Below are 12,941 nucleotides of genomic sequence, written 5' to 3'. Positions count from 1 at the left end.
AAGTGCCAAGAGGGAATTATTTTTAGCAAATATTTAACTATACAAACCAAAAGACTAAAGCTGTTTAACCACATGTAAACTCCACATCATCTGACTTCAGGTAGAATGTTTATTTTTGGTTCCACTTGGGAACTAGACACCCAATGTATATAAACATAAATATATTTTTTAAACAACTGTCTTAATGCTTTTGTTCACTCAGTAATAATTCCCACTATTCTTAGAAGAAAAAACACAAACAATATCCTTAACTAAAGTTCACTGCAAGAGATTTTACTTCTTAAACTTTTAAGCTAACTTTAAACAAATAACATTATCTGACAGAGGAGCAGTGGACTATTTGTCCACTTACTCTTTAAACTCCATCAGAGCACAGACCTGTCTTTTTCTCTGCTGTATCCCCAAAACTAAGGCACCTAACTGGCACCAACTAGGTACTCAACAAATATGTGTGGAACAAATGAGTAAGTGAGTGAGTGAACTGGGCCTCTAGACTAAAGCGTAAGTGTTTTAAGTTGCAAAAGAACATTTTCACTTAAATATCCATCACTCATTACAAACAACTACACTCTCAACTATAACAACGTGATAAACTGAAAAAGACACATAGTAGGTACTTAAACACACACAAGTATATTACTTATGTGTGTAATAAAAGTACGCAAAGTAAAAGAGTTAAAAAAAATTTCTTTCAAGAAATTTTGGTGTGTTCTTTCTGATACACACACACACACACACACACACACACACACACACACACACACACACCAGAAAAGCATGTTGCAATCTTGATAAAGCAAACATCATCTTTAAAGTTCTGTTGCAATGTGGAATAATTTAGGCAAAATGAACAGTATTTCCAGTGTCCCACCCAGAATATTTTCAAAAGTCAAATTCCTTAATTCAGTTAAAGGTGGACTAAACTGGAAAAATAGACCTTACCATTTCAAAATTATTATACTGAATTTTAAAGAGGGAAAATAAAATAGGTTTAAAATAAATTACAGTGAAATTAATGCAAAAAGGCATCTAATATCCTTATATTTGACCTTTAAGCAAATTAAACAAGTAATTTCCCAAAAATTTTTAAGCTAGATTATAAACTGTATGCCCACAAAGCTTGAGTTAGTAGTTGTTTTTATTAAAATAATACTGTTTGGATAAGTTCCTTCATAATTCTAAAGTTCATAGTAAGATATTCAGCAGTAACAGTACAGTAATACACATTATAGTCATGATTCTACACCACTTGCACAAGCATAATTATCTGGGTGGAACAGGCTTTATGGCTAGCATGCTATGGTCTGTGACTGCATGGATCGAAGTTTCCCAAGATTCTGATGGTCATCTTCAAAGAGACTTAAGTGAGAGCCGACTTCACGGTGAATACAAAAATACACCAAAATCAATTCATAAACACCGGTACGAAAACAAGGCTCTCTATAACAACTACAGCGTTGGAAGGAAAAAAAAAAAAATCCAGGGCACATAAAAGGTAAAACTCAATTGCTGCCCGTGTTTCCTGCTTTACGGTCTTAAACGCCAGGTATTAGATACTTTTTTTTTTTTTTTTTTTAGCGTTTTCTTAAACAGAAATTTAATGTTTTCAGTTACCCCTCCTCCACAGTTAACATCAATGCCCTTTCTTCCTCCTCCTTTACCCCTCCCAGTTCAAACAAATTAACATTTGTACGAAGGTACCTCCTATCAGCTCGCAGCTTCTTCCCAAACACGCCCACGTACATTGAAACTGGCCTGCGTCTACACAACACAGCTACAGGAAAAGAGCTCCAAGGGGGGCAGGTGGGAGGATAATTTAGCTCTGCACAGGTTTACGACTCTTTTCCAGATATTAGCTCCTCACTCTTGGCTCGGGTTTCTGCCAAATCACCTCCAAAGCATGGTGTTTATGAGCCTACCTAATCCGATACTGCAATGGAATTCCGGATATTTGCAGACAGATATCCCAGCTTTGCAAGTGTTTGATCAGATCGGTCCGGAATCTCTCCTTAGTACGCCCGCTCCTAGCTGTACAGCGACACGACCTCCGGCCGCGCCCCCGACTCCGGACCCTGCCGCACTCCCGGCCGGAGGCCAGCGCAGGACCAGCCCCTCCGCGTCCCGGGCTGGCGGGCGACCCGGGCTGCGGGCCGCTCCGCAACAGGTCACCGTGACCGCGGGCGCGGGTTCGCGGGCGGCTGGCTCGGCTGCCGGCTTCGGGGGCGCAGCGCCAGAGCCAGGGGAGGGGGTGTGGCCCGGCTCCGCGTTCCCGGCGCGGCGGTCCGGACTCCGGCTCACCTGAAGGGAGGCTGAGGCGCAGCCCGGCGCCAGGGCAGTGCGGGCCGCGGCCAGGGGGCTCCCGCCACCCAGGAGGGAGAGCCGAGGCGGCCTCAGGGGGCCGCCCCGCCCCCGGCCTCGGGACAGAGACCGGGAGCGGGGAGCCCACGGCCGCCTCCAGCCTCCGAGAGCGAGCCGCCGAGGGAGGCGCGGCCCCGGGCCCCCCAGCGTTCTCCTCCCTCAGCCCGAGCCCCGTCTCCGCGCCGAGGGCAAGCAGCCCCGGGGCCCGCGGCCAGGAGAGCCACACCGCAGCGCCCGAGCCGCCGCCATTCCCCGCGCCGCCGCTGCGGCTCCGCGCCTCCCGGGGGGCGCAGCGCACCCACCTTCCCTCCCCCGCACCGCCCGCCAAGGCTCCGCACCGGGCCCGCGGCCGGAGCACCGACCTGTGCAGCCGCGGCCGTCGCCTCGGAGGATGGGAACACGACGCCGGCCTCAGGGTCCGCCGCTGCCGCTGCCGCCGCCGCTGCCGCCTAAGCTAGCGCCTGGCGACCCGAGCAGTCGGCGTCTCTCATTCAGCGCCCGCCGCCGCCGCCGCCGCGGCCGCCGCTCGGGGGAGGGGAGTGAGCTGGATCCACCCCGTCCGCGCCGCGGGTGGGGGAGGAGAGCGGACCTGCCGGGCGCGCGCAGGGAGGGCGGGGCGGAGCCGCGCGCGCGCGCACCAACCGAATGCGCTCGCGCGTGCCTTCGGGGCCGCGACTGGCGGGGTCTTCGCCGCGCGCTCCGCGCCTGCTGCTCTGCTGCCCCACACGCCCAACTGCCGCCGGGGACCGGTGTCCGCGGCGCACGCCGCTAGCCGCAGCCCCCCGCCCGGCGCCCGCGGGAGGGAGGGGCCGCTACCCGCCCAAAGGAGGGGCGGGGAAGGGTTGGAGGGCTGACAGGTGGGGCGCCGGACACCTCCTTCCCGCACGGGGCCCACCACGGTGAAACCGACCCTGGTGTCTGTCGCTTTCAGCGCCGGCACCTCACCTTTAAGGCCGGAGAACAAAGTCTGGAAACACTTGGTCCCCAGATGAAATATTCTGCCCGCGCCAGCGGTGTTTTTAGAATTAGTCGCTGCAACTAATGTGGGGGGCTCCAAATGTGAAGAGCCGCCCCACTGCCGCAGGACCATAAATTATGGTGATCAATACTCTCATATTAAGATTCGGGAAGTGTTAGAAGTAGGCCTTTGTAAGTGTTATGCTGGGGACTGCCCGTGGCTTAATAAGCAAATGGCAGAAATTTGGCATCCCCGGGGGTCTCGGATTGACGAGTTCCAGGTGAAAAGTATTTTCATGTCAATGCACGAAAAAGATTCAGAAATATCAAATATTTTCTGTGAATGAAAAAGGAACAGATTCGTTATAAACGGCGGAAGGGTGTTTCGGAGGGTGCTCTGTATGGGGTGGCCTACTTAAAATTAGCACCATTTGATGCAGTGTGACTATAAATGGAAGGTTTTAAGTGAGCCACCTTTATGCTGTCATTAGACCATTTGGAAATGATTATTTGATGATCTGCAGCTCTTCAGGCAATGTACAGTAGAATGTGGAAGGGATACTGTGTACTAACTAGCATTGGGTATAAAACATGAAAGGACCAAAATTGTTCCCATTTGGTTTCTTTCCTCCCTTTTATAACCACCAAGCAGAACTGATTAATCGTGCGTATTGAAGAATGCTAATTATTTCCTCCTTTGACGGCCTGGTATCATAACCCTTTACTCTTAGGGAAGCTAGCATGCCCCTTCAAACCCCTTCCCTCAAATAGGGTCACTTCTTTAAAGCCTTCCCTCTCGCTCCCCAAACCCAAAGGTAAGTTTAAAAACAAAAACAAACAGGATAGACAAAGTTTATGGTTTTTCACTTTTATTGCATTTTACTTTCAGAGAAAGTCTTGAAGGAAATCATGATGAAATCACTGAGAGAAGTAGAGAAACCAAAAGTAAGAAAAAAAACAACTTTCAAATGAGAATAGACTTAGAAAAAGGAAAACAGACTATTGGTAAAAAGGGGGGAAATGTATTATGTATACAGAGTTTTCCCATAGATGCTAATTGCTTCAAGTCCCAAAGAAACAACTGGCAAACAAAATTAGCACTTGGAGGAAAAACCCTTCTAGTTATCAAGTTAGGTAAATGTTTATTCTTTTTAAAGTGTTAGTAAGAGATTAAGGAAGAGGTGGTTGGCTGTGTGCCAACAATAATACACACAACAATTATATACATGCATACATGTGTATATATATATATATATATCCCATTATCACTGCTTTTAAGAAATAAGAAAACTGAGAAACAACAGGGGATTCTATTTTGTATTAATGTTTTGCAATTACTTTAAAGTTGAATTAGGGTTTCATAAAAACAAATGAGCCTGTGTTTCTACATCTGCCAATAATTTTCACAGTTTACGGTAAGAGCAGTGAAGTTTTTTCATTTGGACTTTGAAGAGAAAAAGGCATGTGACTCATGAAGGTAGGCCATAGATATACTAAATTCTTACATGTACTGAATTTCTGAGTTTGGAATAATTACTCAAAATCTGTTTCTCATGTTGATAACCTTTAAAATAATAGTTTTATTAACCTTTAGAGTTGTGTTGAGTTCACATTTCTGAAATTGGTAAGATTTAGAATTTGCAAATAAAAATACTGAAAGAAAAAAAGATAGTTGTGTCTTTTTTTTTTTGTCATAGCTTGGGAATTATTTTACAAAGTCAATGCCCCTTCCATTTATTGATATGCAAATGAGCAATGGCTTTTTACACTTAAAAGAGGACCAGCAGCAGATTTTCTTTACCAGAGCATCTTTTATCACAGTTAAATTCTGTAAGTTGCCTTATGTATTCCATTTGCTTTTGCCAGAAGACAAGAAATATGCAGTTTTTGTATCACGAAGAGTACTAATGTATAAAAGTGAAATGTCACTCTATAAAGTAGAAATCAATAAGAATTCAATATGTTTAAAATCATTTCAAAGGAATCACCATTATGTAACAGTTCTCTTACTATCCATCAAAATTATTTCCAAGGGGTAAGCCAAAGAACTAATTTAGATATAGAGCAAGCAGTTTCAAAGATAAGAGACCGCTACAGCAAGAAACAAATCAACAAACATCTCATTATTGCTGTCAAAACAAAATCAAAGTTAGAAAGTTTATTATTTCAGGGGCACCTAGGAGGCTCAGTCGGTTGTGTCCGACTTTGATTCAGGTCATGATCTCATGGTTTGTGGGTTCAAGCTCCGCGTCGGGCCCATGTGCTGACAGCTCAGAGCCTGGAGCCTGCTTCTGATTCTGTGCCTGGCTCTCTGCCCTTCCCCCGCTCACACTCTTATCTCTCTCAAAAAATAAACACTAAAAAAAAAAAGTTTATTATTTCAATAACACCTAATTCTGTTACAACCAACAGAATTTCAGTAATAACATACACCTCTATTATTTCTTTAAACCATTGATCTCTCTTCTGAAATATATATATATTTGAAAACATACTTTGAAAAATTTTTATTTTTGAAATTTTTATCGGTTATTTTTGCAATTGTTCTGGTTTAAAATATAGGCAAAGTAACATACCCAAAATTCACCTTAAGGGAAAGCATATATGGGGGGACGTTGAAGAGACAGACACATATTCTCCAGAAATCTGACACCAAGGTACAAGGAGAGCCCGCCACAATTCCCAATCAAGTGAGACATGCCACAGATATTAAGATACCAAGAACAAAGATACTCAACAGTCCCTTCAAATCTGAGCACCAACTGTCAAAAGGCATAAGGCCTAACTTAAGATTGAGGTGTTTCTCACACGGGCAGCTCTATGCAGGGAACAGATCAGCTGAGAAGTATTTACTTAATGACGATTAACGTTTCCCTGGAACAACTCCTGGGGACCCGCTAGTATTTAAATACAATTTTGCACGAACTAATAATTTTCCATATTGACTTTAAAGACAATTTCAGTAATACCTCATTTATCTGACAGGATAAAAAAAGGGGGCAATGAGGGATTGAACGTAACTAGATATTCTAGATAGCATAGGTTTTCTTCTTAAAGCGCTAGAAACAATTTAATTTAAACCATGTGTATTGATTTTCTTTCTGAAATAGCACCAGTTTCTCTGCCTTGAACTAATCAAACATAGTATAGTTTAACCTATTCCTAATGACCCAGAGGCATTTGATAATCAAAAGCCGTAATACCAAGATGTCCCTAGGAGCTTAGAAGTACTTAGTATCCTTCATGCTACAATAAATAATCATGGCCTACTATGTTCCTGAATTCCTTGGAGTCTAATTGATCTGCATGGTGCTCATGATTGATCTTTTTGCCGTCCCTCCTTGTTGCCGCAACCGTCCTATGGCACTGCTGGCATATATATATATATATATATATATATATATATATATATATTCACACACCTCCCTTTGAGTTATTTTACCACATTAGCTTGGGAAACCAACCAACCAATATTTTTAATGGATGTATAAAATAAGAGGAGGGGCCCCTGGGTGGCTCAGTCGGTTGAGCGTCCGACTTCGGCTCAGGTCATGATCTCACGGTTCATGAGTTCGAGCCCCGCGTCAGGCTCTGTGCTGACAGCTCAGAGCCTGGAGCCTATTTCAGATTCTGTGTCTCCCTCTCTCTCTGACCCTCCCCCGTTCATGCTCTGTCTCTCTCTCTCTCTCAAAAATAAATAGATGTTAAAAAAAATTTTTTTAAATAAATAAAATAAAATAAAATAAGAGGAAAGAACCTCAGAATATGCTAAAATAACTCCGATACTTGGGGGCATTTACTTCATGTGAAGGCCATTTGCCTACTTTCCTAGTTTCCTTAATATTTTGGATATATGAGTTTACCAGATAAGTGAACTATTATTGCATTCTACATTCTTTGTATAAATTTTAGGCATTGCTCTTCATATTTAATGGAAAGTGAGGATATCTGTTGATAATACTCATCACAGTATCTGCCTATATATCCTGCAATCAAAATAAGGTTAGAATACAAAAACCCCAGGAATTCATAACTCCATGCAAGTAATAAATAGATAAAATAAATGGGGAAGAAGGGAGTGCTCTTGTTTATGGTGGAATGTTGAAGGCCAACAGGTAAGCGTGGAGGGTGTGCTGGAGTCAGACAATCATCATTTTGCAACCATTGTGGCAAAGATTGGGTAAGATGAAAACCATCAATGGATGCTAAATGTAAGGAGAAATTTTGATGAGGAACAGGACATTTACATCATCTTACAGTTCTTCCTATAGACTTCCTATTAGTTGCAAGGAAGGAAAAATGCTAATTATACACTAGAGAAACTGGACAAAATCTTGACCAGGTAACCAAAATTAACATCATGAATGAGGGACAGACAAACATTGTTTGCCTTGAGACGTGATTCCCAGAGGACACAGCACCGAATGAGAAAATGAGGAAGTCTAATGAGGAATCTAATGAAGAAATAGCAGATCCCAAATGAAGAACATTCTGGGTTTTGTTTTGTTTTTTAATTGAGGGGGGAGGTGCTTGGCGGTTGTATTCTTCAAAGATGTCAATGCCATAAAAGACAAAAGCTATGAACATATTCCAGCTGAAGAGCCATGACAAGTAAATGCAATGTGAAATACTAAACTGTAACCTTTACTGGAGGGAAAAATAATTCTATAGAGCACATCATTGGGTTAATTGGCAAACAGATTAGATAAAAGTATCAATGTTAAAATCACTGAAGTGGGTTACTATACTGTGGTTATGTCCCTAAATGCTGCAGTATTTAGGAGTAAAAGACTAGGAGGTGTGCATGGCTGAGAAATACATAGAGAGCGAAGAGAAAACATAATAAATAGGTAAAATGTTAATAAGTGATGCTGGGAAGGTGTGTTTGGGTTTATTCCTTGTAAACGTCTATAAATTTGAAATTATTTCCAAATAAAAAGCTTTTTTTTAATGTTAGAATTTCAAAAAAGAAGCAGCTGCAGAAGTCACCCATAGACCCTAACGTTACAATTATTTTAAATGACCACCTTACTGCCTAATCCCACAGGCTTTGTTGACTCCTCCCCTGAAATTGTCTCATCTCTTGGGGTAAAATTTTAGAAACAATGCATTTTATAACTGAAGACTCATCCAACTTTTTTATCTTATGAATGAGGAAACTAAACCTTAGAGATTCAAGATTTACCCAGAATCCCTTAACCAGTTAGCAGGATGGCACAATCTTGATTCTACTTCCCTATCAATAGCTGATAAACTGCTACTGCCCAGTTTCTCTCATTTCCCCTTTTTCCCCTTTCTATCTCTCAGTTTTCTATGGGCCTGTATTCTCTCCTATCTATCTATCTATCTATCTATCTATCTATCATCTATCTATCTATCATAGATCTCTATCTATGATCATACAGGGGACTTAGGTAGTCTTACTGTTTCAGTGATCACTGCTCCACTCGTAATTCTCACCCAGACTTCTAATTGCCTCCATGACATCTGTATGATATTGATCATATCAATATCTGATCTGTAGGATCAGATAATGATCTGTAGGATATTCCATCCTCTACACGTTTAAACCTCTACATGTTCAATCTCTATGTGTTTAAAACTGAAATAGCCAGAGAAGAAAAAAATTAAAATAGCTAATAAAACCTAAGAAAATAGGTCCATCCTTACTGATGGAGACTAAACAAGATTATGTTTTGCCTCAAAGACTGACCAATCAAAAAGATCTATAATATTCAAGTTTAGCCAAGGTGTGGGCAGTAGGCTCTCTTATAAACTGACGGTAGGAGTATAAAATGAACCTATCTCTTCGTTGGACAATGTGCCAAAAGCAAGGAAAAATTTACATGTACGTACCTTTGACCCAGCAATTTCACACATAGATACTTGTCCTACAAAAATGCTGTGATGAAGTTCAAGGAGATATACGGGACTGCTCATTAAATATTGTCTGTAATAGTAAAAATTGAAATACTAAATGCCCATCAATATGGGAGTAGGTAAATGCAGTTATATTGCTTCCTTACAACGTAAAGATAGCCCTATGTGAACCAATATGGAAGAAAGCCCAAGCAAGTTGAAGAGACCTGTGTCCACTAGTGTTCCATTGCCTTTTCTGGGTTGGCATACATAGAAATCAGCCTGGAAAGCTATGCAAACAAACTATCACAGTGGTTTTAGCCAAAGAATATGGAATTGGGGGTGGGAAAGGGGACCCCCAGTTTTCTACTTTATGTAGTTCCATTGTTTGCCATTGCTGTTGTTTTTTGTTAGAAGTATGCATACCTTTATAAAAGTGACAACAACAGTGTCGCTTTCTTTCTAACTTGAAAATTTTGAATTCCTTCATCCCCATTCCCGCCAACACCACTTCCCATCATTCCTTCTCCCTCCCAAGCTTTAGAATCACCACTGACCCTTTTCTTTTCTCTCCTTTATTATTTATCCATTTAGTTCTGATCCTTACGATTTCTTGCAGGATTTTTTTTTCTTTTGCAAATATTAGCCCAAACTATATACATAGAAAAGTACTCCTACTTGATCTCTTAGGTTTCACTACTCTCCAGAGACTTTTTTCCTTTTTTATACAACTATTCCTACGCCATTTTCATTGTGTCACACATCTTCCCCACCCCACTCAAAAATCCCCAGTTGTTCCTTGTGATTTACCAAGGTGACATCCAGAGACTTCTATAACCTCAGCTTACCTACCAGTTCACCTCATCTCCACTCCACACACTAGCCAGGTCATCCTTTGATTGATTCGTTCAAAAAACACGTATTTCTCCTCATAAGCACCAGTTATTGACCTGCTCCTATCATTCCATTCCAGCACACCTTTGCCCTGTCCCTCTTATCTGTCTGTCCTAAAACTCTTTAGGGCCTGACTTAAGACCCGCCTCTGCTCCTTCCACGGAGTTATACCTATTGGTACATCCATTTCACACTGACATCTCCCTTCTCCAAACCCCTACTGAGATTATCGTTGATATCACTCTCTAACTTTGAAAATTTATTTTATCATGACTTAGGATTTTACCAATATGTGCATTTCTTATTTTCCCCAATCTACTGAAGCTCCTGGAGAGCACAATGCAGTCACTCTCTTCTCTCTCTCTCTCTCTTGCGCTCTCTGGATTCATGTTGAGCATTTATAGTAAACAGACAACACATTAAATGCCTAGCCTACGTCATTTCATTTTGTTCTCACAGCAGCCCTGAAATGTAGAGATTTTTACATTTTGCAAATGAGGCTTAGAGAAGTTGGACGGCTTGCCCAGGGTCCCGCTGCTAGGCCCTCACAAAGCTGGGAATTCAATCCAGGCGGTCTGACTCAGTCTCCGGGCTATCCTGTCTCCCTACAAAACCGTGCTTCTTATATATTCTTTTCAATGAGCAGCACAATAGCACGTACACTAATGAGGCTTGGAAAATACTTGTTAAATATAATGTACTTTATGCTAACAATGAACAGTCTGACATGTAATACCCATACGTGTTTAATTTAAGAATAGTCTTCTCTAGAATTTGGTTATAGAAGCTTGTTCAGGAGTCCCAGGGTAAAACGGCTTTCAAAAACCGAAATACTTTTACAATAATGGGAAAAGTTAAACAGAAAAAAATGGCATTAGGTTGAATTCCTCATTTTATCCACCCAAGTATATTAAAAAATATAATGCAGGAGATAATTTTCTACCATAGTAGCACAGTTATAGAGTTGGTTATCACATTACAGATGGGAAAAGCTTACTGCAGAAGCCACTGCGTCCACTTTTCTGGAGAGATGCAATTCCATCTGCGGTTTCACATTCCAGAAAGAAATATTCTTACTCCTTCCGGAAATTAGTAACATAAGCATCTTAAAGCACTTTTGTTAGAACAACCAATACATTTTATGTAATTTTTACTGTATTTAATTGAGACTTCATTTAGCAAGACAGATTTTCTTCATTATGACTTAATCCTGCATACACAAATTTGAAACTCACGGTTGAATACTGGCAATTATATCTGTCTTTAAAAGTCACTGTATCTATAACACAGTCATTATTTAAGAGTATTCCACTTGAGAAAGTACATTGGTGGCAAAATTAGTTACAGATGGATTTTCAAAGTGTGACTCCAGTTAGAAAACGTGACTTTAGGGGTGCCTGGGTGGCTCAGTCGGTTGAGCGTCCGACTCCTGATTTCAGTTCAGGTCATGATTCCAGGGTCGTGGGATCAAGCCCCGTGTTAGGCTTGTGCTGAGTGTGAAGCCTGCTTAAGATTCTCTCTCTCTCTCTCTCTCTCTCTCTCTCTGCTTCCCTCCCCTACTCAAGCTCTCTCTCTCTCTCTCTCAAAAAAAAAAAAAAGAAAGAAAGAAAGAAAAGAAAAAAGAAAATACGACTTCAAAAATAAGAAGAGCCTGATACGTTACTTTTCAAAAAATTGTTTTAAATTTACTGATATGTGCCATAATATAAACATAACCAGCATCCACACTGAAACTAAAATAAAACCACTTCAAAAACTAATGGGCTTTAGGGCTGAGTTATATCTAAACATAAATATTGCTTCTGTTTCCTTATGTTTCAGTATTCTTCTTTCCTTTCAACATTATTAATTTTGAAATATAACCACAAGAGGGGCAGGGCTTCTGATAGATTAAAAACATATTTATTGATCACCTTCTAACCTCGGTAAACTGAATATACATGTTTATAAAATTACAATTTATAAAATTACAATAAAGAATGAAAAGAATGGAAGAGGAGATGATAACAAATAAAAAATTTTGGAAGATAGAAAAGATAAATAGATTTAACCAAGCAGAGAAAAGTAAAATTAACTATTGAGGGGAAAGACAAACACAAGTCAGCTGATTCCCACATCAGAATTCTGGAAAGTTGAAGAACGGAGACACTGGGACTGAGAAAAGTGAGGATGAAAAATGTCTTCTAAAATGGAAAGGGGCGCCTGGGCGGCGCAGTGGGTAAAGCATCTGACTCCGGGTTTTGGCTCAGGTCATGATCGGGTTTGTGAGATCCAGCCCCCTGTCAGGCTCTGTGCTGACAGCACAGAACCTGCTTGGGATCCTCTCTCACCCTCTCTCTCTGTTGCTCCTCCTCCCCACTCTCCCTCTCAAAATAAATAAATAAACATTAAGTTAAAAAAAAATGGAATTGGAGAAAAGTCTGCATAAAAACAGTTGGTTGGACACAGAGCTCCTATCCCCACCGCAAGCTTCCATCTCTTCCCAACACCCCAGAGGGAGAATGGACTTTGGTGTTTTGGGTTTGTTTTTTTGAGATAGAGAGGGCACAACTGAGTGAGGGACAGAGGGAGGGGAGAGAGAGAGAGAGAAGCAGGGCTCACCCAGAGCAGGGCTCAAGCTCACCCCATGCGGGACTTGAACTCACGAACCGTGAGATCATGACCTGAGCTGAAGTCAGATGCTTAACAACTGAGCCACCAAGGCGTCCCGGACTTTTGTTCTATGGAGAATGAAACTAGAAAGATTGAGGAGAGTTATCTGACTTTTAATATGAACAGTCAGTCAAGGACACCAAACATTTTAGGTAAGTCTCTAAAATGAAAGGCAGAAGCAACGGGAAATTTTTTAAAAGCTTAATCAATATGTATAGCAA

At 41.5% G+C, this 12,941-nt stretch overlaps 1 protein-coding gene across 4 annotated transcripts in view; it reads right to left on the bottom strand.

Moving 5' to 3' along the window:
* RALGPS2 (Ral GEF with PH domain and SH3 binding motif 2) overlaps positions 1–2,807 on the bottom strand; it is a 169,515-nt gene extending 166,708 nt beyond the window's left edge. For 3 of the 4 annotated variants that reach the window (XM_049634021.1, XM_049634023.1, XM_049634024.1), the window contains exon 1: positions 2,721–2,807. The gene's annotated coding sequence lies outside the window, so the exon portion shown is untranslated. Of the gene's footprint in view, positions 1–1,919; positions 2,187–2,720 lie in introns of those variants that run through there. The other variant, XM_049634022.1, reaches the window with a different exon arrangement.
* Positions 2,808–12,941: the final 10,134 nt, after the last annotated feature.

Source organism: Panthera uncia, chromosome F1 (genome assembly GCF_023721935.1).
Source record: "Panthera uncia isolate 11264 chromosome F1, Puncia_PCG_1.0, whole genome shotgun sequence".
NCBI lineage: Eukaryota > Metazoa > Chordata > Mammalia > Carnivora > Felidae > Panthera > Panthera uncia.
The sequence above is the reverse complement of the archived record's forward strand: the minus strand, read 5'-3'. Positions and strand labels throughout refer to the sequence as shown.